Source organism: Bufo bufo, chromosome 3, assembly GCF_905171765.1.
Source record: "Bufo bufo chromosome 3, aBufBuf1.1, whole genome shotgun sequence".
NCBI classification, from domain to species: domain Eukaryota; kingdom Metazoa; phylum Chordata; class Amphibia; order Anura; family Bufonidae; genus Bufo; species Bufo bufo.
This window is the reverse complement of record NC_053391.1, coordinates 479,500,089-479,526,675: the sequence shown is the minus strand read 5'-3', so window position 1 is coordinate 479,526,675 and position 26,587 is coordinate 479,500,089. Positions and strand designations below refer to the sequence as shown.

At 45.7% G+C, this 26,587-nt stretch overlaps 1 protein-coding gene across 2 annotated transcripts in view; it reads right to left on the bottom strand.

Moving 5' to 3' along the window:
- LOC120995820 (protein-lysine methyltransferase METTL21C-like) overlaps positions 1 to 22,204 on the bottom strand; it is a 92,768-nt gene extending 70,564 nt beyond the window's left edge. For both annotated transcript variants that reach the window (XM_040425254.1, XM_040425253.1), the window contains exon 1: positions 22,176 to 22,204. The gene's annotated coding sequence lies outside the window, so the exon portion shown is untranslated. The remainder of the gene's footprint in view (positions 1 to 22,175) is intronic.
- Between the last annotated feature and the right edge of the window lie 4,383 nt (positions 22,205 to 26,587).

Below are 26,587 nucleotides of genomic sequence, written 5' to 3'. Positions count from 1 at the left end.
AGAAACTCTCCTCCGCAGAGAGAAATTACGATGTGGGAGAGAGGGAATTGTTGGCCATTAAGTTGGCTTTTGAGGAATGGCGCCATTGGCTAGAGGGAGCCAGACACCCTATTACCGTGTTTACTGACCATAAAAATCTGGCCTACTTGGAGTCAGCCAAGCGTCTGAACCCGAGACAGGCCAGATGGTCTTTGTTCTTTTCAAGGTTTAATTTTGTTGTCACGTTCCGCCCTGGAGTTAAGAATGTGAAGGCAGATGCCCTGTCACGTTGTTTTCCGGGAGGTGGGAATTTTGAAGACCCGGGTCCCATTTTGGCTGAAGGTGTGGTGGTCTCTGCTCTTTTTCCTGAATTGGAGGCAGAGGTGCAGGCAGCCCAGTCGGAGGCTCCTGATCTTTGTCCTCCTGGGAGGTTGGTTGTGCCTCTCGCTTTAAGACACAAGATTTTTAAGGAACACCACGATACGGTCCTTGCTGGGCACCCGGGGGCAAGAGCCACACTGGATCTCATTGCTCGGAGATTCTGGTGGCCTGCGCTTCGTAAGTCGGTTGAGGGTTTTGTGGCAGCCTGCGAGACTTGTGCTCGTGCCAAAGTCCCTCATTCACGGCCATCAGGTCCTCTCCTTCCCTTACCCATTCCTTCCCGTCCTTGGACACATCTGTCCATGGACTTCATAACGGACCTGCCTCGTTCCTCGGGGAAGACTGTGATTCTGGTGGTGGTGGACCGTTTTAGAAAAATGGTGCATTTCATCCCTTTTCCTGGTTTGCCCAATGCTAAGACGCTGGCGCAGGCATTTATTGATCATATTGTCAAATTGCATGGTATTCCTTCAGACATAGTCTCTGATAGGGGCACGCAGTTTGTTTCCAGATTCTGGAAGGCTTTCTGTTCCCGCTTGGGGGTTCGGTTGTCATTCTCTTCTGCTTTCCATCCACAGTCGAATGGCCAGACAGAGCGCGTCAATCAGAATCTGGAGACATATCTGCACTGTTTTGTGGCGGAGAATCAGGAGGATTGGTGTTCTTTTTTGTCCCTTGCTGAGTTTGCTTTAAATAACCGTCGTCAGGAGTCCTCTGATAAGTCACCATTTTTTGGTGCATATGGGTTTCATCCGCAGTTTGGGACTTTCTCGGGAGAGGGGTCTTCTGGTTTACCTGATGAGGACAGATTCTCCTCGTCTTTGTCATCTATTTGGCAAAAGATTCAGGATAATCTAAAGAGCATGAGTGAGAGATATAAGCGTGTGGCAGATAAAAAAAAGTGTGCCTGGTCCGGACCTGAATGTTGGTGATCTGGTGTGGTTGTCTACCAAGAATATCAAATTGAAGGTTCCCTCCTGGAAATTGGGTCCTAGGTTTATTGGGCCTTACAAGATCCTGTCTGTCATCAATCCTGTTGCCTACCGTCTTGATCTTCCTCAAACTTGGAAGATCCATAATGTTTTTCATAAGTCCTTATTGAAACCTTATGTTCAACCCATTGTACCCTCGCCTTTGCCTCCTCCTCCGATTATGGTTGATGGGAATCTTGAGTTTCAGGTCTCTAGGATTGTGGATTCTCGTCTTGTCCGCGGTTCTCTCCAGTACCTCGTTCATTGGGAGGGTTATGGTCCTGAGGAGAGGATGTGGGTCCCAGTAACGGACATTAAGGCCACTCGTCTCATCAGGGCTTTCCATAGGTCCCATCCTGAGAAGGTGGGCTCTGAGTGTCCGGAGTCCACTCGTAGAGGGAGGGGTACTGTCACAACCAGACAGCTGAGAAGCTCTGACAGAAGCCTTTCAGAACCTCCTCCTTGAGTTTTCTTTGTTTTGGTTTTCAGTTCCTCATCTCGTTAGTCTCTCTCAGCTGTCATCTAGTTGGACTGATTGCATCCCTTTAAATTCCTCCCCATAATGCATTAGTGTGCGGCTTATACAACTTCCTGGAGTGTGTGTGCATGCTGTTCCTATTCCCCAGTCTTCTACAAGATAAGTGCTGTACATTTATTTGTGATTTTCTGTTTGCTGGATCTCAGATGACCCTGACTCCCTCCGTGTCTAGTGTAGGGAGCCGGTGGTCGTGTCCCCTCACTATTGTAGGGTGTTTAGGTGTTATATAGTCGAGGTACGTGGATATGCGACCATTCACCTTTGGGGTGTTCGCATAGGCTGAGCAGTCAGGGAGAGAGCCAGGTCTCATGCAGGGGTCTCCCTTTTTGCTCCTTAGTTTTGGATCCAGTGAATCATAGATTCGTTTGCATTGTCTTGTTTCCTGTACACCTTCCGTGACACAAGGCCCGTCAACAGGAGGCAAACTGAAGCACCCTGCAATCCTCGGTGGTGGAAGGACATGTGCCAAACTGCTATCCACCTCAGGCCCAGCCGCCACTGCATTTACCCAGTGTGCTGTTATGGAGATATAACGGCCCTGACCGTGCTTACTGGTCCACGTATCCGTAGTCAGGTGCACCTTGCCACAGATGGCGTTGCGCAGAGCACACCTGATTTTGTCCCCTTCTTGGTTGTGCAGGGAAGGGATGGCTCGCCTTGAAAAATAGTGGCGGCTGGGCACGACGTACTGTGGGACAGCCACCGCCATAAGGCCAGTCTCCACCAGACGGAATGACAGCATTTCAAAGGCCAGTAATTTAGAAATGCTGGCATTCAGGGCTAGGGATCGCGGGTGGGTAGGGGGGTACTTCCTCTTCCTCTCCAGCATTTGGGATATGGAGAGCTGAACGCTTCCGTGGGACATTGTGGAGATGCTTGGTGACCCAGGTATTGGTGTTATACAAAAGAAATTTATCACCAGTCCGCAACAATGCTGTGCTGCAGGTCCGAAAAGTGTTGTGGGGTCAGTCACGCTTTAAACAGGTATAAATATAGAGTTCGGACCCCGCATATCATCATGGCCAGTATGCAAACAATTTTTCCTTCTTCCTTCTCCCTTTTGAAAGAAAATCGAGGGCTGCAAATATCCTAAGTATGGATATCCTGCAACTAATAAAAGTTAAAATAGTGTAAGTCCGTACGGTTATTTGACCTGCACTGCACAGATTATACTTACACAGCGCTATGTCAATCAGGGCGTGTATATACACTTGGCTGGGGGGCTCAGTGGAGCTGATGTGTTTTATCCTCCTTCGCATCGCTGCCAAGGAGGATAAAACACATCAGCTCCACTGAGCCCCCCAGCCAAGTGTTGAAGTGGTGTCCGAGATCCCCAAGGGTCAAGCCAAGTAACTAAAACCTCTAAGAAAAGAAATTGATAAGCACAGCTGATTTACCTGGGGTATATCTGAACCAAGTCTGTGGTTAGACCCTGTGTGATTGCATGGGAACGTGGATCTCCGTCAAAATAAAACCAACCAGCTACGGAGGGTATCATATACACGCCCTGATTGACATAGCGCTGTGTAAGTATAATCTGTGCAGTGCAGGTCAAATAACCGTACGGACTTACACTATTTTAACTTTTATTTGTTGCAGGATATCCATACTTAGGATATTTGCAGCCCTCGATTTTCTTTCAAAAGGGAGAAGGAAGAAGGAAAAATTGTTTGCATACTGGCCTTGATGATATGCGCGGTCCGAACTCTATATTTATACAGGTATTGGTGTTGCTGGCAGATCCTCTGTTTGCGGGGTGCCAGATGGCACTGTCACTCCAGAGGTGGATGAAGAGGCCGCGACTGCAGCAGAAGAGGAAGCAGGAGGAGCCAGAGACCTTTCTTGGTTTTTGAGGTGTCTACTCCACTGCAGCTTGTGCTTTGCACTTAAATGCCTGGTCATGCAGGTTGTGCTCAGGTTGAGAACATTTATGCCTCGCTTCAGGCTCTGATTACACAGCGTGCAAACCACTCGTGTCTTGTCGTCAGCACATTGTCTGAAGAACTGCTAGCCAGGGAACTCCTTGGAGCTGGCTTTGGTGTGCTCGGTCCCTTTCTGCGGTGGGCAGTAGGAGGCGTACTTGTTTCTTTTTGTCGGACCGCGCTGCCTCAGAAGTCACAGGAAATCCACATTCGAAGCCAGTCAAATAATCACGGACATGGGGAAGCAAACAGGCCAGTCAAAGCCTTTCCTCCTCTCCCTTCCAAGCTTCTATGGAACACCAAAAATTGCAGCCAATAGTGAAGTACCGTCATGCAAATTGGAGTAAAAATGGTTTTATTATACTCACAATGTACAAGTATATACGAGCAGTATACAATGGATCAATCACCCGACCCGGGTTTCGCTCAGTCGAGCTTCGTCAGGGGTATTCATCCCACCCACTCCTGGGCGGTCTTATAACGGGTCAGGTTGGTTTGCACCCGCCTACCCACTTACACATGATCCAATTCGTTATAAAATTAAATAATCAAAACATCCAATAATACAAATACATATCCATTAATGAAATATCAAATCCATAAAAAATTATAAATACTTAAAAAACATATAAAACCTAAAACAGGGACATTTCACATTGGTCCACCATACATCAGTACGTAAACTCCTGTAGCGGTCTTGGAACACACATATCACTTTACTCCCAATTTCATTCATTCTACTCCCTCTCCGTCACTTTAACACATGACTGCAATACTCCTATCCACCTACTTTCTCTGATATATCTCCTAACCAATCACAGACGACATAGTCCTTGGACCGCCCTTCTCCATTCATAAAAACGGCAACTCCCCCATATCACATGATGTTATTCAGCCAATTCGATTCTACACTCTCAGAAGGTCCTAGTTCAATTCGAAACAACACTCTCAAAGGTCCTAGATCAACAGGGAATAACTGCATCACTTTAGGTAAGGCAAGGTTTTAAGTCAAATTCCGCATTCAGACCTTTTGGCTGTAGCGTTCCCATTCTATATATCCATTCAACCTCCCGTTTGTTTATTTGTTTTACTCCATCCCCTCCGCGCCAGTATGGTTTAACCTGTTCCAACCCCACAAAAGATAGGCCACTAGGATTTTTCTGGTGCACTGTTTTAAAGTGCATCGAAACACTATGGGTTTCCAGCCCCTTCCTAATATTCCTCACGTGCTCCTGAATTCTTATTTTAAGCTTCCTTAGGGTGCGTCCCACATATTGGAGTCCACACGGGCACTCCAACATGTAAACAGTGTTGTTTCGAATTGAACTAGGACCTTCTGAGAGTGTAGAATCGAATTGGCTGAATAACATCATATGATGTGGGGGAGTTGCCGTTTTTATGAATGGAGAAGGGCGGTCCAAGGACTATGTCGTCTGTGATTTGTTAGGAGATATATCAGAGAAAGTAGGTGGATAGGAGTATTGCGGTCATGTGTTAAAGTGACGGAGAGGGAGTAGAATAAATGAAATTGGGAGTAAAGTGATATGTGTGGTCCAAGACCGCTACAGGAGTTTACGTACTGATGTATGGTGGACCAATGTGAAATGTCCCTGTTTTAGGTTTTATATGTTTTTTATGTATTTAGAATTTTTTATGGATTTGATATTGCATTAATGGATATGTATTAGTATTATTGGATGTTTTGATTATTCAATTTTATAACGAATTAGATCATGTGTAAGTGGGTAGGCGGGTGCAAACCAACCTGACCCGTTATAAGACCGCTCAGGAGTGGGTGGGATGAATACCCCTGACGAAGCTCGACTGAGCGAAACCCGGGTCGGGTGATTGATCCATTGTATACTGCTCGTATATACTTGTCCAATTTGCATGACGGTACTTCACTATTGGCTGCAATTTTTGGTGTTCCATGGAAGCTTGGAAGGGAGAGGAGGAAAGGCTTTGACTGGCCTGTTTGCTTCCCCATGTCCGTGATTATTTGACTGGCTTCGAATGTGGATTTCCTATGATTTCTGAGGCAGCGCGGTCCGACAAAAAGAAACGTTTTCACCCGTGTGAACTTTATCCACTTCACCACTGGGACCTGCGACGCCACTAGGCAACGTACTTTTTGAGGCTTATTTTTTATTATTTATAAATTAGTAGGAGGCGTACTGTCTAGAGGACGGCCGCTCCGCTTTTGCACCCTGCTACCTCTTCTGCTATGCTGGTGGCTCCGTGCGACCACCGCCTCTTCCTCCGAACTACATCGGTCACTCGCTTGACCTTGATTCCATGTGAGGTCGAGGATCTCATCGTCCTCCACATCATCTTCCACCCAGTCTTCACCCCTGCCTTCCTTGTCGGTCTGCACACTTTCGAAAGCCCCAGCAGTTGGCACCTGTGTTTCGTCATCATCCGAGACAAGCTGCGATGGTCCTCCCATGTACTCATCTTGAAAGATAAGTGGTTGGGCATCGGTGCACACAATCTCTTCCACTTCTGGGGCAGGGCTAGGTGGATGGCCCTGGGAAACCCTGCTAACAGAGTCATGAAAAAGCAGAAGAGACTGCTGCATGACATGGGACTCATACTGCTTGGCTGATTTGCAAGGGGGTGAGGTGAAAGACTGATGGACATCGGCTGCAGGTGCCAACTGTGGTCTTTCAGCAGGAGACTGGGTGGGAGACAATGTGAAGGAACTGGATCCACTGTCAGCAACCCAATCTACTATCGCCTGTACTTGTTCAGGCCTCACCATTCGTAGAGCAGCATGCTCTACGAAAGGCGGCAGGTTTTGTCGCCTACTCGCACCTGAGGAAGGGGTTTCACTTGTGCGTGTAGCTGGCACAGATCGACCATGTCCGCTCCCTGCAACAGGAGCTCCACCAGCAGCACCACGACCTGGGCCACGTCCCTTATTTGACGCTCTCCTCATATTTTTCGAATTTAGGATCTTGCCCTAAATGGGTGTTTAATTAATAGTAGAATAGAACGACAGTATGTAAAGGGAGTATCTCACAGGGCCTGAACCAGTGTAGGCCTGAAGTAAATATATCTTTGCACAAAATGGCTGTATTTCAAATGGCTGTATTTCAAATGCCTGATTCAAACCCCTGTATGTAGAAGGGGTATCTCACAGGGCCTGAACCACTGTAGGCCTGAAGTAAATATATCTTTGCCGAAAATGGCTGTATTTCAAATGGCTGTATTTCAAATGCCTGATTCAAACCCCTGTATGTAGAGGGGGTATCTCACAGGGCCTGAACCAGTGTAGGCCTGAAGTAAATATATCTTTGCCGAAAATGGCTGTATTTCAAATGCCTGATTCAAACCCCTGTATGTAGAAGGGGTATCTCACAGGGCCTGAACCACTGTAGGCCTGGAGTAAATATATCTTTGCACAAAATGGCTGTATTTCAAATTGCTGTATTTCAAATCCCTGAATCAAACCCCTGTATGTAGAAGGGGTATCTCAAGCGGTCTGAACCACTGTAGGCCTGAAGTAAATATATCTTTGCCCAAAATGGCTGTATTTCAAATGGCTGTATTTCTAATGCCTGATTCAAACCCCTGTATGTAGAGGGGGTATCTCACACGGCCTGAACCAGTGTAGGCCTGAATTCAATATTGGTGCACCAAATGGCGGCATTTAAAATCTCTGAATGTAACACAAATGTATTAAGGGTGTATCTCACAATGACATCTGCATCAAAGGCTGCCAACTAAATTTTTTGTGCTCAAACGAGTGTTTGTTTAACAACTGAATTTGACAGCAGTATATAAGCCTGTAATTTCACACATGCTGATACTGCAAGGCCTGAAAATAGTGTTTTTTGTCAAAAAAGTGTGTTTTTCAAACCCCAGAAAATGATGGGTGTATTTCTAGCTTAAATTGCACACTGACTAATACAGATGTTGTAGATTGCCGAAAAAGTATTTTTTTGGTAACAGAATATGAAAGCTGTATATATTAAACTTGAATTTGACACTTGCAGATCTGGAAAATACTGTTTTTTGAAAAAAATAAAAAAGTGTGTTTTTCAAACCCCAGAAAATGATGGGTGTATTTCTAGCTTAAATTGCACACTGACTAATACAGATGTTGTAGATTGCCAAAAAAGTATTTTTTTGGTAACAGAATATGAAAGCTGTATATATTAAACTTGAATTTAACACTTGCAGATCTGGAAAATACTGTTTTTTGGGGAAAAAAAGTGTGTTTTCAAACCACAGAAAATGATGGGTGTATTTCTAGCTTAAATTGCACACTGACTAATCCAGATGTTGTAGATTGCCAAAAAAGTCTTTTTTTGGTAACAGAATATGAAAGCTGTATATATTAAACTTGAATTTAACACTTGCAGATCTGGAAAATACTGTTTTTTGAAAAAAATTAAAAAGTGTGTTTTTCAAACCACAGAAAATGATGGGTGTATTTCTACCTTAAATTGCACACTGACTAATACAGATGTTGTACATTGCCCAAAAAGGTCTTTTTTTGGTAACAGAATATGAAAGCTGTATATATTAAACTTCAATTTAACACTTGCAGATCTGGAAAATACTGTTTTTTGAAAAAAATTGTGTGTTTTTAAAACCCCAGAAAATGATGGGTGTATTTCTACCTTAAATTACACACTGACTAATCCAGATATTGTAGTTTGCCCCAAAAAAATGGTGATTTGCAATGTCCCAAAAGCTCAGATGCAGTGCTGGTGCACTGAGCTTGCATAAAATGGCCGCCACCGTCACCCACCTAACTAAAATAATTATAAAAGTTGTTGTTTTTTTGGTCAATGGTCTCAGGGCAGGGTAAAACGATTGTGTCCTGCACCCACACAACTATTTCTAGGTAGATTGCTGAGTTAGATTCTCTCCTATTCTCTCCCTGAAATCACAAGTCCAGCGGCATCCTCTCCCTACACTTGTAACAGCAGCTATACAGCCCCCACTAAATCCCCACTGTCCCCTCCCATATCCCACTCTTTATCTACACTATCTACCCCCTTATTAGTATAACCCTCTCCCTCCACCCAGATCCTAGTTTAAAAGCTCCACCAGCCGTCTAACCATTCTGTGGCCCCAGAGCAGCTGCTCCCTCCCCATTAAGGTGCAGCCCATCCCTACTGTAGAGCCTGTAGCAGAAGTCAGCCCAGTTCTCCATGAAATTTAGGAGGATTTTCACACTCTTCTGGCTGATTCCGATGAATAGTCCTGCTGGCTGTGCCCCATCTTGCTAATGTTGCTGTCTGCCTGCTTGCCAGCATCATGCTATTTCTGAGACCTGCCTACCATCACGTTCTGTATGGTTGCTTCTACCGCCTCCATCATGCCACTGCTGCGACCTGCGTACCATCACGTTCTGTGCGGCTGCTGCTGCTGTCTTCATCATGTCACAGCTGCGACATGTCTTTCATCACATTCTGTACGGCTGCTGCTGCCTCCATCAGACCACCGCCGCCATCATGCCACTGCTGCGACAAGCATACCATCACATTTTGTATGGCTGCTGCTACCCCCGCCATCATGCTACTGTGGCGACCATCCTACCATCACGTTCTTTTTTACTTCTGCTGCCGCCACCATCATGCCACTGCTGTGACCTGTCGACCATCACGTTCTGTACGGCAGCTGCTACCGCCGCCTCACTGCTGCAACCTGCCTACCATCATGTTCTGTATGGCTGCTGCTGCTGCCACCATCATGCTGCTGCTGTGAGATGCATACCATCATGTTCTGTACAGATGCTGCCGCCGCCATCATGCCGCTGCTGCAACCTGCCTACAATCACGTTAAGTATGGCTGCTGCTGTCGTCTCCATCATGCCACTGCTGAGACCTGCCTACCATCACATTTTGTACGGCTGCTGCTCCCTCCGCCATCATGCCACTGCTGCCACCTGTCTACCTTCACGTTCTGTATGGCTTCTGCTGGTGCCACCATCATGCCGCTGCTGCGACTTGCCTACCATCATGTTCTGTACGACGGCTGATGCTGCTGCCGCAATCATGCCACTGATGCAAACTGCCTACCATCATGCTCTGTATGGCTTCTGCTGCCACTATTGTGCCACTACTGCGAGCTGAAAACCATCATGTTCTGTACAGCTGCTGCTGCCGCCGTCATCATGCCACTGCTGATGTCTGCCTACCATCATGTTCTGTACGGCTGCTGCTGCCTCCATCATGCCACTACCGCCATCATGCCACTGCTGTGACCTGCCAATCATCACGTTCTGTACAGCTGCTGCTGCCGCCATCATGCCACTACCGCCATCATGCCACTGCTATGACCTGCCTATCATCACATTCCATACTGCTGCCGCCATCTTGCCGCTGCGGCCTACCTATCCAGAGTAAACTAAAAACCAAACAAGTGGAGTGTTATATCAAAAAATGTAATTTATTATAAAATATAAAAATGGAGAACAACAGGATGTAATACAGTACACGGAGAAGCACAGGGTGAGTCAAATCAAAAGAACAACCATGAGACTGCGCAAAGTAATGCACAGATAGGTACGATTGAAAGGTAAAGCTAAAACTAAGGCTCTGGGAAACCAGATAAGTATCACATATAATAGTCTCCTCAATAGGGGTATGGTACACAAAGCACCACAGACTAAATGTAATAAACCCAAAGTCGTAGCTAGCATACACGGAATAATATAGGCGTCACAATCAGCCAAATAAGGTAATATAATAATGAGAAATCACTTGGCTGGGATCAAAATAATGAAACTGGTATACGCCTAACTGCAAGGGACCCAGCGTGGATACATACAGGGGTGCCCCACACGCAGTATGGAACCGTGCTAAATACAGAACGTACCTGAAGACATGGTGGCAAAATGAATGACAGGCCCTGGGCGCGAGACCTCGACGCGCGTTTCACCTCAACGGCTTCGTCAATGGCTTCTGCTACCGCTATGTTCCATGCTATGCTGTTTCTGCTGCCGCTACTTTTTGGCTGCATGGCACTATATCCATACCGTACCCTTTCCACATCCACACTGCACTGCTACTGCTCCCAATTAAAAGAGAGATTTTTTTAAGGCTTGCTCACAACGAGCCACTTTTTCTTTTGACAACCAACATTGGTGCGTGTCGTACAGGCAGGCATTCCGACATTGTTAAGGCATCATTTTTAAATGCTTGGTCCCCCAACAAGCCACTTTTTTATTTTTTATCTCATAACACTGTGCGTGTTTAAACATCATCTTCTCCCGATAAGGCTTTGCAATATGAAAAGGCTTTGCAATATGAAAAAGCATGAGAAATGTGCTTTTTCATATTGATTCGGCCCGAATCGATTAGGGTCCAAACTAAACGAAAAAAATTGGCAAACCAGACCATATACAAATCTTGAGTGGTTCCCTCATCTCTAGTCTGGATTCATTTCCTGTGGGATCTCATTCTGGGTTTTAACAATTTCCAAAATGTTAATGTGGGAAGGTGAAACTAGCAGAGCAATTAGGACAATGAACAGTAGGGAGCTGGTGTAGATTTCAGGTATAATCTATCTCACTTTGTATGTGTTGATTAATGGGCCGGGCCAGGCCAGGCATCACCATGCTCGCTTTGCCCTGTCCATTTTTTAAAAGTGGCAAGTAAGGCTTAAACCCATCAAAATGTTACACTTATGCCAATTTTCGGGCGTACAGTGGATGATAAGTGTGCCCCAGTATGTTTGGGAATAGTACTGAGGGAGGGGGGAAGCGCACCCAGACCCAAAATTTATTGTCTTAGGACTTTAGTTAGGCCACTTTGTGTACTGTATGTAGTGAGTTTGTATGAATTTCCATATATTTGTGTGTGTGTGTGTGAAGTATGCATATGTGTGTATGTAGTGGGTATGCGTATGTTAGCTTGCCTACAAGTAGTGCATATATGAATGTGTGTACATGCTGTATAGAAACATAGTGGGCAATCGCTAAGGCATTAATTGTGCCACCATAAAAATGTTTTTCCACCTGCTTTATCCTTCTGTGCTTTATTTTTCTTTTTTTGCAACCTGCATACTTTTTTGTGTGGGGAATGTTCCATTTCAATAACAGGCAACAGAAAGGCTAGGTGCACCCTACTGAGCCACTACCTGTGCCATCCAGAGAAGGTGTAATGTAGCTGCCATTAATACTGTGGGTAATGCCCCTATAGCAAAAGTGTCTGTTTTATCCGGATAGCTGACCCCCAAGGGATTGTACAGTATGTGCACCTTTCTTTTTTATATCTTACCATTTTGGTTACTTCTATTTATAGGACATAAAACAACAAATTACAACTATAAAATAACAGGTAGACGATTTTTCTTAACACTGACACTTCCTCCTCTGTGCTTTTTATTGGCACTAAAAAATAAGTGCTTGCTACGGTATGGCCACCTGCTCCATTTTTTGCCAGTTGGCATTGGATTTCAAATGTTTGTTCTAATGTTCATATGGTAACTTATTGTCATGGCTGTATTTAGAGTTGAAGCTCCCTTAGGCATGTTTTATGCTCACACTCCCTATTAGTTCAGCTATAGCTATTATTTGAGGCTACTACATAAAATGATTTTGAAAACGCAGTAAAAAAAAACATTTAAACCGCGCTTTTACCATGATTGCTGTGGTTTTTTGATGTGGGGATTGACCACAATTTATACAATTTATAAAACTGAAATACATTTATGTTACAGTTTTAACCTGGAAAAATGCATAGCAAATAACCATGTCACAAAACCGCAGCAAAACCCGATAAAACTACACGCGTTTTTTTTACGCCCTTTGTTAATGCACTTCTTGGGTCCCACCCCCTTTCCCTGACCACCTGTCATGGTCTTACCTTCTTGCTGTTCTCCTTCGTTTGACATGTGCTGGCGGCCATCTTGGTTTCTGGGTTTCTTGTAGCCTTCCACCCTGCGGCTCCTCCTTCCCACTGGGAGGAGCTGGATGCCTAGCTCATATATATAGGAGGTCTGTGGCTTCAGTTCCTTGCTTGGTCCTCTTGTGTTCACATGCTTCTAAGACTGCTGCTGCTTCTGGTTCCTGATCCTGGCTTCGTCTGACTACCCTGCTGGTTCCTGATCCTGGCTTCGTCTGACTACCCTGCTGGTTCCTGATCCTGGCTTCGTCTGACTACCCTTCTGGTTCCTGACCTCTGGCTTCGCAAAGACTCTGCTCGGTTTCACCATCCGTTTGGACTTTGCTTTACAGCTTTATTTTCAATAAAGCCTTCTTATTTTCACTTATCTCTTGTTGTACGTCTGGTTCATGGTTCCGTGACATTAGGACCAAGCCATGAATTCTGACGGTACAGGGCCATCCTCGCTACCCACGCTGGTTGCCAGACTTGATCAGCAGGATCACCTGTTGGGTCGGTTCGCTGTGGCGTTGCAAACCCTGCTTGAACGCACGGCTCATTTCGCTCCCGTTGCCGATGGGTCGGTTGTCGCTCCTGGGCTCGCTCCTACTGCCGCTCCGGTTGTTGCGCCAGAGTCTACCCCGACACCTGTTGTTGCGCCTGCGGTGTTTCGGGGTATGACCGGTTCTGCCCCTCTTCCACAGCGCTTTGGGGGAGAGCCAACTCAGTGCCGAGGTTTCCTTAACCAGGTGGGCATTTATTTCGAGTTGCTGCCACATGCCTTTCCCACTGAGAGATCAAAGGTGGGCTTCTTGATCTCGCTGCGCTCGGACAAGGCCTTGGCCTGGGCCAGCCCTTTATGGGAGAACAACAATCCGGTGGTTGCCGAGTTTTCCGGTTTTGTTGCTTCTCTTCGGAAGGTATTCGATGTGCCGGCTCGTGCTGTCTCTGCTGCAAAGCTCCTTATGTCCATCAGACAGGGTTCACGATCCGTAGCTGAATACGCTATTGAGTTTCGTACCCTGGCAGCAGAGGTGGGCTGGAATAATGAGGCTCTGGTCGCTGCTTTCTCTCATGGTCTCTCGGATGCCTTGAAGGATGAGGTTGCAGCTAAGGACCTACCAGTTGAGCTCGAGTCTCTTATTTCTTTCCTGATTTTGATTGACACCAGACTCAGGGAGAGACCTTCCTTTAAGGAGAACCTGCGGAGGTCTTCTAACAGATTGGTGCCTACGTTTGATGTCCCACCCGTGCCTCCCTCTCCTCCCACGCCTCCTGGGGATGACTTGTCTGGGGGTGAACCCATGCAGCTGGGGTCTGCTCGCCTGTCCGAGGGGGAGAGGGCACTCCGGAGACGCGAGGGCCGATGCATGTACTGTGGTCTCGGTGGGCATTTTCGGTTGGCATGTCCGAACCGTCCGGGAAAACGCTCGTACCTGAGATCCTGTCGGGGGCAGATCTTGGGTGGAGTCTCCTCGTCCCCGGTTTCCCGTGTTGACAAACCACTGATCACTGTTGTCCTCTCCTGGGTCGGGGGCTCGGTGACGACCCAGGCGTTGGTGGACTCTGGTGCTGGTGGTTTGTTCATTGATAGTGTGTTCGCTGCCGCCAATTCCATTCCTCTGCAGGCTCGAGGTTCCCCACTGGCTCTTGAGGCGATAGACGGCAGACCCCTTCTGCCGCCACACGTGACTCATGAGACCCTTCCAGTGGGGATAGCCATTGGTGCCGTTCACAGAGAGTCGGTCTGCCTCCAGGTTATTTCGTCTCCACACTACTCGGTGGTCTTGGGGTACCCCTGGCTCTAGAAGCATAATCCGACTTTCGATTGGAGATCGGTCGAGATCCTCTCGTGGTCACCGCAGTGTGGGGCTAGTTGCATCCATGGGTCTGTCAAGTTGCTGTGTACTTCCTCGGATTCTCTGTTGCCTCCTGAATACGAAGAGTACCGGGATGTATTCGATAAGGTGCGCGCGGTTGCCCTACCTCCGCACCGCCCATACGATTGTGCCATAGAGTTACAATCTGGTGCCGTTCCTCCTCGTGGCAAAGTCCTATCCACTGTCGGTAGCGGAGAATGAGGCCATGGAGGAGTACGTGAGGGAGGCGCTTTCACGCGGACACATTCGCAAATCTTCGTCCCCGGCAGGGGCTGGATTTTTCTTTGTGAAAAAGAAGGGCGGTGAGTTGAGGCCTTGCATCGATTACAGGGGTCTCAATCGCATCACGATCAAGAACGCTTACCCGATACCCTTGATTTCCGAGCTGTTCGATCGCCTTAAAGGGGCCACGGTCTTTACCAAACTCGACCTGAGGGCGGCATATAACCTGGTAAGGATCAAGGCGGGCGATGAGTGGAAGACCGCGTTTAACACCAGGACCGGTCATTACGAATCCTTGGTTATGCCCTTTGGGTTGTGCAATGCGCCCGCAGTCTTTCAGGAATTCATCAACGATGTTTTCCGTGACCTGTTGCAGCAGTGTGTGGTGGTCTATTTGGATGACATCTTGGTATATTCTGAATCCATGGAGGCCCACATTCTGGATGTCAGACGAGTGTTGCAACGGTTACGAGAGAACAAGCTGTTCGGTAAGCTTGAGAAATGCGAATTTCACCGATCCCAGGTAACCTTCTTAGGTTACATCATTTCCGCTGAGGGGTTCTCCATGGATCCTGAGAAGGTTTCGGCTGTCTTACAGTGGCCCCAGCCCAGTGGTCTTCGTTCCCTGCAGCGCTTTTTGGGCTTCGCCAATTATTATCGGAAGTTCATCAGGGACTTTTCCATGCTGGCCAAGCCTCTCACGGATCTGACCAGGAAGGGCAGTAATTCCCAGGTCTGGCCGCTCGAGGCTATCCGAGCTTTTGAGGCCCTAAAGTCCGCCTTTGTGTCGGCTCCGATTCTGTCGCATCCCAACCCTGGGTTGCCCTTTGTCCTCGAGGTGGGACGCGTCTGAGACGGGAGTAGGCGCCCTTCTGTCTCAGCGTAGAACACCAGAGGGTCCTCTGCTTCCTTGTGGGTTTTACTCCCGGAAACTGTCTTCCGCGGAGTGCAACTATCAGATTGGTGACAGGGAGTTATTGGCCATCGTGCAGGCCCTTAAAGAATGGAGGCACTTGCTCGAGGGTTCGGTGGTTCCGGTTCTCATCCTGACGGACCACAAGAATCTGACCTACCTTTCTGAGGCCAAGAGATTGACACCACGTCAGGCCAGATGGGCTCTGTTCTTGTCACGTTTTAATTACGTGGTCTCCTACCTACCCGGTTCCAAGAACATCAGGGCGGATGCCTTATCACGGCAGTACTCCGAGCTGTCCAGGGAGGAGTCGATTCCGACTTCGGTCATACCTCCGAATCAGATCCTGGCCGCCATTCGCACCAGCCTGACCTCTCCCCTGGGTGAGCAGATTTTGGCGGCTCAATCTGGTGCTCCCTCTGGGAGACCCAACGGCAGATGTTTTGTGCCTGAGGAGTTGCGCACTCGGTTGTTGCGAACCTACCATAACTCCAAGACCGCGGGGCATCCTGGAAAGAATCAGCTGTCCTGGGCTGTTTCACGTCTGTTCTGGTGGCCTTCCCTACGTTCCGACATCGCCGCATATGTAGCGGCATGCTCCGTTTGTGCCCAGAGTAAGTCCCCTCGGCACCTTCCGTTGGGCCTTCTGCAACCCATAGCCACCGGGGAGTGCCCATGGTCACACCTGGGGATGGATTTCATTGTGGACCTCCCTGCATCCCGAGGCCATACGGTCATTCTCATGATTGTGGATCGGTTTTCCAAAATGTGCCACTGTGTTCCTCTCAAGAAGTTACCCTCTGCACAAGAGTTGGCCACGATTTTTGCCAGGGAGGTCTTCCGGTTGCACGGTTTGCCCAAGGAGATTGTGTCGGATCGGGGGAGTCAGTTTGTGTCCAGGTTCTGGCGTGCCTTTTGCTCCCAGTTGGGGATTCATCTCTCCTTCTCCTCGGCCTACCACCCTCAGTCCAATGGGGCCGCAGAACGATCCAATCAGGCCTTGGAGCAATTCCTTCGTTGCTATGTCTCCGATCACCAAGACAATTGGGTTGACCTACTGCCTTGGGCTGAGTTTGCCAGGAACACGGCGGTGAACTCTTCCTCTGGGACGTCTCCCTTCATGGCCAATTATGGGTTCCAACCTGCCGTGTTACCGGAGGTATTCTCTCCCCAGGATATTCCGGCTGTGGAGGATCACCTTTCCGTCCTACGTGCTTCTTGGGTACAGATCCAGAAGTCCCTTGAGGTCTCTGCGCAGCGCCAGAGACTCCAGGCTGATCGCAGACGAGCGCCTGCTCCTCCTACCAGGTCGGAGACCGTGTATGGTTGTCCACCCGCAACCTCAACCTTCGAGTGCCCACTCCCAAGCTGGCGCCTCGCTTTGTTGGTCCCTTCCGAGTGCTTTGCAGGGTAAACCCGGTAGCCTATGCCCTTGCGCTTCCTCCTGGCATGCGGATCTCCAACGCGTTTCATGTCTCCCTGTTGAAGCCACTGGTGTGTAATCGTTTCACTTCCTCGGTTCCTCGGCCTCGTCCGGTCCAAGTGGGCAATCGTGAGGAATATGAGGTGAGCAATATCCTGGACTCACGCCTGGTCCGCGGTTGGTTGCAGTTTTTGGTCCATTGGCGTGGTTATGGTCCAGAGGAGCGTTCCTGGGTTCCCTCCGCAGATGTCCATGCTCCTGCCTTGCTCCGAGCCTTCCACGCACGCTTCCCTCAGAAACCGTTTTGTGCTCCGCGGAGGAGGGGCCCTTGAGGGGGAGGTACTGTCATGGTCTTACCTTCTTGCTGTTCTCCTTCGTTTGACATGTGCTGGCGGCCATCTTGGTTTCTGGGTTTCTTGTAGCCTTCCACCCTGCGGCTCCTCCTTCCCACTGGGAGGAGCTGGATGCCTAGCTCATATATATAGGAGGTCTGTGGCTTCAGTTCCTTGCTTGGTCCTCTTGTGTTCACATGCTTCTAAGACTGCTGCTGCTTCTGGTTCCTGATCCTGGCTTCGTCTGACTACCCTGCTGGTTCCTGATCCTGGCTTCGTCTGACTACCCTGCTGGTTCCTGATCCTGGCTTCGTCTGACTACCCTTCTGGTTTCCTGACCTCTGGCTTCGCAAAGACTCTGCTCGGTTTCACCATCCGTTTGGATTTTGCTTTACAGCTTTATTTTCAATAAAGCCTTCTTATTTTCACTTATCTCTTGTTGTACGTCTGGTTCATGGTTCCGTGACACCACCAAATGATCTGGTGTAAAAAAAGTTCAGAGCAAAAACAATATGAAAAGGTTTTTTATTTTCGTTCTACACCGTCTATCCCAAATCCTATCACAAGGCAGATCTAATAGTTATGTATCCTAAACCCAATTACCTTGATTTGCATGGGGTATCATAGAGTGGCTAGCACTACTGCCTTATTCCACTGAGGAAATGTTGTATTAACTCCAACCTGGAAAACATCTGCATTGAGTCTGTATGTGTCACGCCCATGCGTCGGAGGGAGACACCACACTGGACGAAGAAGGAGAGGGAACAAGGAACAAGACCTGAAAGCTAGGGAAGAAAGAAGGACACCTCCTAGTCAAATCCCTAGTCACAGTCCTGACTGGCTATCAGTATGAACAGACCCCAAAGTTAGTTGAGTTCATGCGCAAGAGTACCTAGAGTCCTAAGTCACCCTATAAGACCCTGGTGTTAGTGACAGGACTGAGACTACCTGTTCCTCCAGAAAGGAAGGACGAACAGGAGTCCTCCCTCAGGCCTACAACAAAGGGCAAGGGAAAAACAACACACAGATAAACCAAAACAAAATGCAAAAGGAAACACTTAACTTTCCAGTAGTTATAGCAGCAACAGGAACTCAGCCGAGTACCAAACACCAGCAGACCACAGATACCACTGAAGCTATAAACCGCACAGCATTGTGGGAGAAACAACTATAAATAAGGAAAGTTAAATGACCATAATAGCAACACCTGGAGGTTAAGGGTGTGGCCAGTATCAGAAACAACACAGACGTCCATTGATCCACAAGGAAACCTGTCAGATCAAAGCACGTGTTGCCAGTCTCACAGATCTTCGGTCACCCACTGTTGCGGGACGTCCGTATTTTCTCGGTACGTCCAGGACAGTATGTTTCCCAGTGTTTATGGGTTGTTTTTTACAAATACTTCCGTTTCTCCAACACTCTTAATAATTGACATACTTATAGGTTAACCAGCCTACAAATGGAAACTGTCATTGTCACTTATGTTGGTGGTTACTTTATGTAAAATAAATAAAAATTTGCACTAAGTTTTTATTCTGCACAGTATCACAGCTCTGTCGGATTTACTTAGATTCAGCAGCACCAGCAGCTAGATGAATGTCTTACACACCCTCTGCAGGAGCAAAATGCATTTACATACACTCTGTAGAAGCAACATGTTAGCGAATGTTTAATGAAGTCTATGTACAAAGCTGCTTAATTTGTATTTCAGAAGCAAATGAAAACTAAAACATCTGAGCTAAAGTTTCTATAACTTTTAAATATTGTGCCTTGTTGATTTGTACAAACCTCTGTTTACATTACCAAATAGTAATGGGCCCTCTACATACAACTACATTCTTGGTAATGATTCATTTTTATTTTGAGACAGTTTGATAGGGTGCTATTTGTAGAACATTACAGACATCAGATATTAAAATGTACACTAAATATTTTGCACTCTTGCCAAAGAAAAACCATTTTCCGACAACAGAAGCTGGGATTGAAATCTGTCAAGACTAAATGGACATTCATTACTTTGATATTCTCACTACCTTAAACAAGACAACAACAAATATAACCTTACTGAACAATTCCACCAACATTGATTGACACGTTTGAAAAGTAAATATAGCAAATGTTTCAACTAACAAATTTGGTTGAGACATCTTTAGTGGCCACTTGACCTTTGGTCCCCTAATCTTTTGGAAATGGAATGCAATTGCAACATTTCAAGTACTTTTTGTGCAAGTAGTAGGCACTTAGTATGCACAGTAATCAGTACCTTTTGGGTTGGGAGTCACAAATGAGCAATCTAGATACAAATAGATGTTCTCCCTTTATAGACTTATTTACAGACACTCTCTTCTTTATCTCACCTAGATTTGTATTTATTTTTCTTCCATTTGTCTTATGCAGGTCATTTGCTCAAGAGAACAACAGAACCCTGGCAAGCAACAGGAGAAGAGATGAGAGTTGATGATATTTTAAGGATGTGATGCCTAGACTAGTCATGTGAATAAGCATGTGCTGTTATTTGCTTTTATGTTTAAGATTACTTTATCCTCTGGCATTGCGCAAAATAGCCACAACCCTGGTGGAAGAGTAGATGTCATCATTCTCCCATATTTTTCATATTCTTCCATACATTAAAGGGGGTTGTCTCACTTCAGTAAGTGGCATTTATCATGTAAAGAAAGTTAATACAAGCCACTTACTGATGTATTGTGATTGTCATATTACTTCCTTTGCTGGCTGGATTCATTTTTTCTATCACATTATACACTACTAGTTTCCATGGTTACAGACCACCCTGCAATCCATCAGTGATGGTCTTGCTTGCACAATATAGGAAAAAGCACTAGCCTATGTGCGCTCCCATGGTCCCGGCCACCAGGGAAGCTGATCCTTTTTCCTATAGTGTGCAAGCACGACAACCACTGATGGATTGCAGGGTAGTCTGTAACCATGGAAACGAGCAGTGTATAATACGATGGGGCCATCTTCTCAAAGAGGTGGTCTATTGGAGAGGTGTACATGATTAGTAAGGGAAGTTTTACATCTGCATCCGGGTGTTTCGTCCAGCAGTTTCGGAAGACAATGGAGAGAATGGGACAGACAAAAAACGCAGCATGCAGCGTTTGTTGTCTAGCCAATTCTCTGCATATTTGCAGAGTAGCGTCTGGATCTCTGCTGGACCCCATTATAGTCAGTGGAGACGGGTCAAAAGGCAGCAATATCCGGTAATGCCAGATCTGGAGAATTCCAGCAGGCTATTCTCAACCTCCATGCTGCATGTCAAGGAGGAAATCTCAGAAGACATCTGTCACTGATCTACCAAGTATGCCTGGGTGTGCAGGGGAGGACCTAACAACCAGAGTAGTTCTATTAATAAGCAGAACTGTCCGCTGCTTACAGTTTCTGCTTATAGTATAGGTACTTTATTCATCTATTCCACATGAGTTTGGACTAAGAGCAGCCCACAGTCAATTTGTCTTTCAACTCCTCAAGTTCCCATCGACCAGGAGACTTATTTCTGTTTAACAACCATTTCTACCACCAGCTCAGGGGCACTGTGATGGGGAATTCCTCCGCCCCATTGTATGCTAATTTGCTCCTGGGCTGGTGGGAGGAATCCTTGTCTTCCGGAAACAGCAACAGATGTATGTCTGCATGTGGGCATGGTATAATGATGACATTTGTCATCTGGACAGCCAAGAAGGAGGTCCTCAGATAGTTTGTGTTTTGTTTTATGACCAGTTTCAATCAGAATCCAATGGCCTTCTAAGTAAATTGTATAGGTTTATGAGAAAGGATTCAGTAAAAACGTGTAATTTATACATTTATAGCTCTCCTCCTTTATGCTTGGAAGTCATGTGGGCTATCCTCCTCAGTGATTGACAGCCTTCCCTTTATGTTTAGTAATGCAGATTTGGCTGTCAGTCACAGAGTGACACCACCCACATGACACATAAAAAGAGCAGTGGTTTAAATTAATAAATTATTGAATCTTTCCCCAAAAATCAGATATCAAACTGCTCATCTCCTCCTGCTCTATAACATTCTGCCTACAGATTGAACTGCATTTTCATGGTGACAGGTTCCATTTAATATAACTTTATAGTGGTCTAAGTGTTGTTTTTCTGATAGACATCTCCAAAACGTATGTGTAGACATTGATATAAAAATAACATTCTTGCTGCTGCAGCCACCAGTTGGGGAAGCTTACTTAACTGTATATTATTATGCTTAAAGGGGTTATCTGAAGTCTAAAAGATCCCCCCCCCCCCCCAAATGCCCAGGCCCCTCAGCTAGGGAGGCTTCCTCCCGTCGTGGCCTGCTATTGGCTGCTCCCCCCTGTCGCCGGATGTTTTGATGCAGGGTTCCGGAGCGATTCGGGTGGCGGGGTGCAGGTAAGTATAATGTATACGATGGGCCAGGACATTGGAGGGGATTTTTTTGACTTTGGATAACCCCTTTAAACACTATATAATTAGTTCCTAAATCAATATATATGCAGGAATATTGTAGCCCTGTATTGGAAAAGTAATTCTCCATTTCTAAAATATATTTGGAAATTAATTTGTTCAGAATTTTGAACCTATGCATTAGATTAAAACAATGGTGCACATCAAATCTAAATTATAGTAAGCTTCACCTCTAATTCCACTAGTGTTAACAAATCAAGATAGTGAACTTTCTATAATTGTTCCCCTAGCAACACCAGTTGCATATAGAAATTTTAGTGAGGGAGCTGCAATAAATATGCCTTTAGGTAATTTATTCAATGTACCTTTAGATATTATGATAGTGGTCAAAGGAAAATCTCTCTCCAGCTCTGTCATGCATTTCTGACAATCAGTAAAAGACTGCAGGAAAGAAGATGTGAGCTGACAGAAGAGGAGGAGTTACAAGATGAATGACATAATGAATTACAACCATAGATAGACATTATAAAACCAAATATGGCCACTGGATGCCAGCAAAGTACAAACCGGATTCCAAAAAAGTTGGGACACTAAACAAATTGTGAATAAAAACTGAATGCAATGATGTGGAGATGGCAAATGTCAATATTTTATTTGTAATAGAACGTAGATGACAGATCAAACGTTTAATCTGAGTTTTAAAGGAAAAAATACGTTGATTCCAATTTTCACGGTGTCAACAAATCCCAAAAAAGTTGGGACAAGTAGCAATAAGAGGCTGAAAAAGTAAATTTGAGCATAACGAAGAGCTGGAGACCAATTAACACTAATTAGGTCAATTGGCAACATGATTGGTATAAAACAGAGCTTCTCAGAGTGGCAGTGTCTCTCAGAAGCCAAGATGGGTAGAGGATCACCAATTCCCACAATGTTGCGCAGAAAGATAGTGGAGCAATATCAGAAAGGTGTTACCCAGCGAAAAATTGCAAAGACTTTGCATCTATCATCATCAACTGTGCATAACATCATCCGAAGATTCAGAGAATCTGGAACAATCTCTGTGCGTAAGGGTCAAGGCCGTAAAACCATACTGGATGCCCGTGATCTCCGGGCCCTTAAACGACACTGCACTCACAAACAGGAATGCTACTGTAAAGGAATCACAGAAATGGGCTCAAGGAATACTTCCAGAAACCATTGTCAGTGAACACCAATCCACTGTGCCATCCGCCGTTGCCAGCTGAAACTCTACAGTGCAAAGAAGAACGCCATTTCTAAGCAAGATCCACAAGCTCAGGCGTTTTCACTGGGCCAGGGATCATTTAAATATGGAGTGTGGCAAAATGGAAGACTGTTCTGTGGTCAGACGAGTCACGATTCGAAGTTCTTTTTGGAAATCTGGGACTGAACCATGTCATCCGCGGACCAAAGAGGACAAGGACAACCCAAGTTGTTATCAACGCTCAGTTCAGAAGCCTGCATCTCTGATGGTATGGGGTTGCATGAGTGCGTGTGGCATGGGCAGCTTGCATGTCTGGAAAGGCACCATCAATGCCAGAAAAATATATTCAGGTTCTAGAACAACATATGCTCCCATCCAGATGTCATCTCTTTCAGGAAGACCCTGCATTTTCAACAAGATAATGTCAGACCACATTCTGCATCAATCACAACATCATGGCTGCGTAATAGAAGGATCCGGGTACTGAAATGGCCAGTCTGCAGTCCCAGATCTTTAACCTATAGAGAACATTTGGCGCATTATAAAGAGGAAGGTGCAACAAAGAAGGTCCAAGACGATTGAACAGTTAGAGGCCTGTATTAGGACAAGAATGGGAGAGCATTCCTATTTCTAAACTTGAGAAACTGGTCTCCTCGGTCCCCAGACGTCTGTTGACGAGTTGTAAGAAGAAGGGGAGATGCCACACAGTGGTGAAATGGCCTTGTCCCAACTTTTTGGGGGATTTGTTGACACCATGAAATTCTGATTCAACATACTCTTTCCCTTAAAATGGTACATTTTCTCCAGTTTAAACTTTGTTCAGTGATTTACTGTTCTATTCTGAATAAAATATTAGAAGTTGGCACCTCACATCATTGCATTCAGTTTTTATTCACGATTTGTATAGTGTCCCAACTTTTTTGGAATCCGGTTTGTACACTAAGTATAGTGGATAACAGATATAACACTAAATACAATTAAATGGATGAGAAAATGTAAGCTCGAACAGCACAACCCTACAAAATGTGGCCTAGTAAAAACCTACTGGTAGAGCTCAGGGCATTCTGGTTGTTTCAAGTTATCCTCTACTGCTGGGACCCCCCAGTGATCACGTAAATGGGGGCCCCATACCACCTACAGCCTCACTGAAATGAATGGAGTGGCGGGTCAACATATGCATGCGGCCCCCTCCATTCATTTCTATGGAGTTCTGGAGATAGCCGAGTACTATCTCTGAATTTCCATAGAAATTAATAGAGCGGCCACAAGCATGTGTGACCTTCTGCTCCATTAATTTCAGGGTGGATGCAGCAGATACAGGGCCCCTGTTCTCGTGATCGCTGGGTAGCACCCCCCTAATAGTTATCCTCTATCCTGTGGATAGCAGACAACTTGAATCAACTGGAAGATCCCTTTAAGTCCAGTTGCGGGTAAAAAGTCACATCCAATTCAGTAGACGAAAAGGCAAGCACCAACAATTGCCAGACTTGATTCATATCTTTGTTCTCAATCCATATCCAAATTGAATACACAGCAAGGGGGTAATAGGTGACATCGCTCCAGATTGTGCACCGCTATTACCCTCTTCCTGTGTATTTGATTTGGATATGGATTGACTGAAAATACAGACATAAATGAAGCTTGGTGAGTGCTGTGCTAGTCTTTTCTCTTACCGCATTTGATATAAATTATTGAAAAAAAGCTGATGAGTTCTATAAATAACAAATATGAGGTTCACACTTTTTAATATAAATTCATTTCAACTGAATGATAATGATGGATGATATTGCTTTTGCTAGACTGAACAGAGTAGTCCATATTAATTCCCCTCCTTTCATAGTCATTAAAAACAAATACAAGGCAGTTCCAGGGATCTAGGGATCTTCTCCATTGCAATTTGTTGTTTCCAGGATATCAACAAGAACTTGCATTTTTCTTTAGTGTGCGATAGAAATAAGCATCTCTGAGAGATTTTAGTTATCTTTTCCCTTGAAAACAATATGACTTAAAGACCAAGCTGAAGATGTTGACACTGTAAATAATTCAAAGTAAAAAAAATCAATTGAAAATTCAGAACCAGTTAATACATGAAAATTTCCACTTAATGTTCTGTATCATTCCTTCCTGTTATGAAGCAGCTTACCCACAGGATGGTGCATTCTTCGACCTGGATCCAGCGGGTCATTATATACCAGCCATTACCAAAATAGAAACATTATGGTTTTTTCTGGGATAGGCCATCAATAGCAGATCAGTTGGGGTCCGTCTCACAGCAGCACACCACCGATCAGCTGTTTTGAAGGGGTCTCAAATGGTAATTAAACTAGATGCATGTAACTGAAACTACTTATCTATGTACGTTGATGCCCTAGCCCTGCATCAAAATGCCTTGGCCATGGCAAAACGGCTTGTTGGAGTACCCAACAGACGCCCCTAGTAATTGCCTACAGTGCTGAAACATGCCTGGATTTATAAATTAGAAAATATAATTTAATTTAATAAAACTTCCTTCTAGGACATTTATGTTCCTTTAAAGGGGTTTTCTGGGAATATGAACTGTTAAGGAAAGGTTCCTAGACTGCATGCCTTCAAAAGGTTTATACTTCCCTGCTCGGGTTCTATGTGCTGTCGCTTTGAGATTGTCATTGGCTACAGTGGCACACATAGACATGTACATGTCCCGAGGACTGGAAGGTGGAGAAATGGGAGTCTAACGGCAGGATTAGTGTGGTGGGCAGCAGGTAAGTATGAACCCTTTTGGGAGATGATACAGACTAGGAGCCTTCGTTAAAAATTTATATTTCTGGAAAACACCTTTAAAAGGTAATGTTGAATGGGGCTGCTCTAAAGGGAAAACCCTTTGAGGATTTCCTGGTGCAAAGAAGAAGTCATGGTTGTCCAGGTTCTGAGGCAGCAAGCATCCTATATCACATACTACCACCATGCTTTACTGTTGGTATGATGTCCAGTAATCTGGCATGCTCCCTCTTATTTCTCTGTATTCACCTTGGTAAGGTCCCCTTCACTTATATCTGGTCCTCTGATGTGATGAAGAGTTTCATGTCTGATGGCTTACAATGGTTGGCCACTATCTATCACTAACTGCACCTGTGCTGGGAACAGCTCACACATACAGATAGTTATGGTTAGTCTTATTAAACCACCAATGTGTTTTAGTTTAATATGCCTAATTTATGTGTACTTGCAGGTCCTGTTACCTGCCTCTTGGCTTTGCACTGCTGAAATGCCTGTGATAAAGGGTCTCGTCCACCAGCAGCCTTCATTCACTTACAATGGAGACGGACAGGGGAACTACTGTATTCAGTGGCTAGTTTTGAAGGGCAAAGCAAAGAATACCTGCAAGTAAACATAAATTAGGCATATTAAACCATCTGACATAGGTGCCGATGGCTCATAGTTCCTATTACTAGCTACATGTATGTGTGTTCCCAGCACATGTACAGCTTGTAATACATTGTGGCTAACCCCTTTAAGTTGTGACACCAGATGCCTCCCTGCGCCCAGGCAAAAAAACAAACAAAACTGTTATCTCTT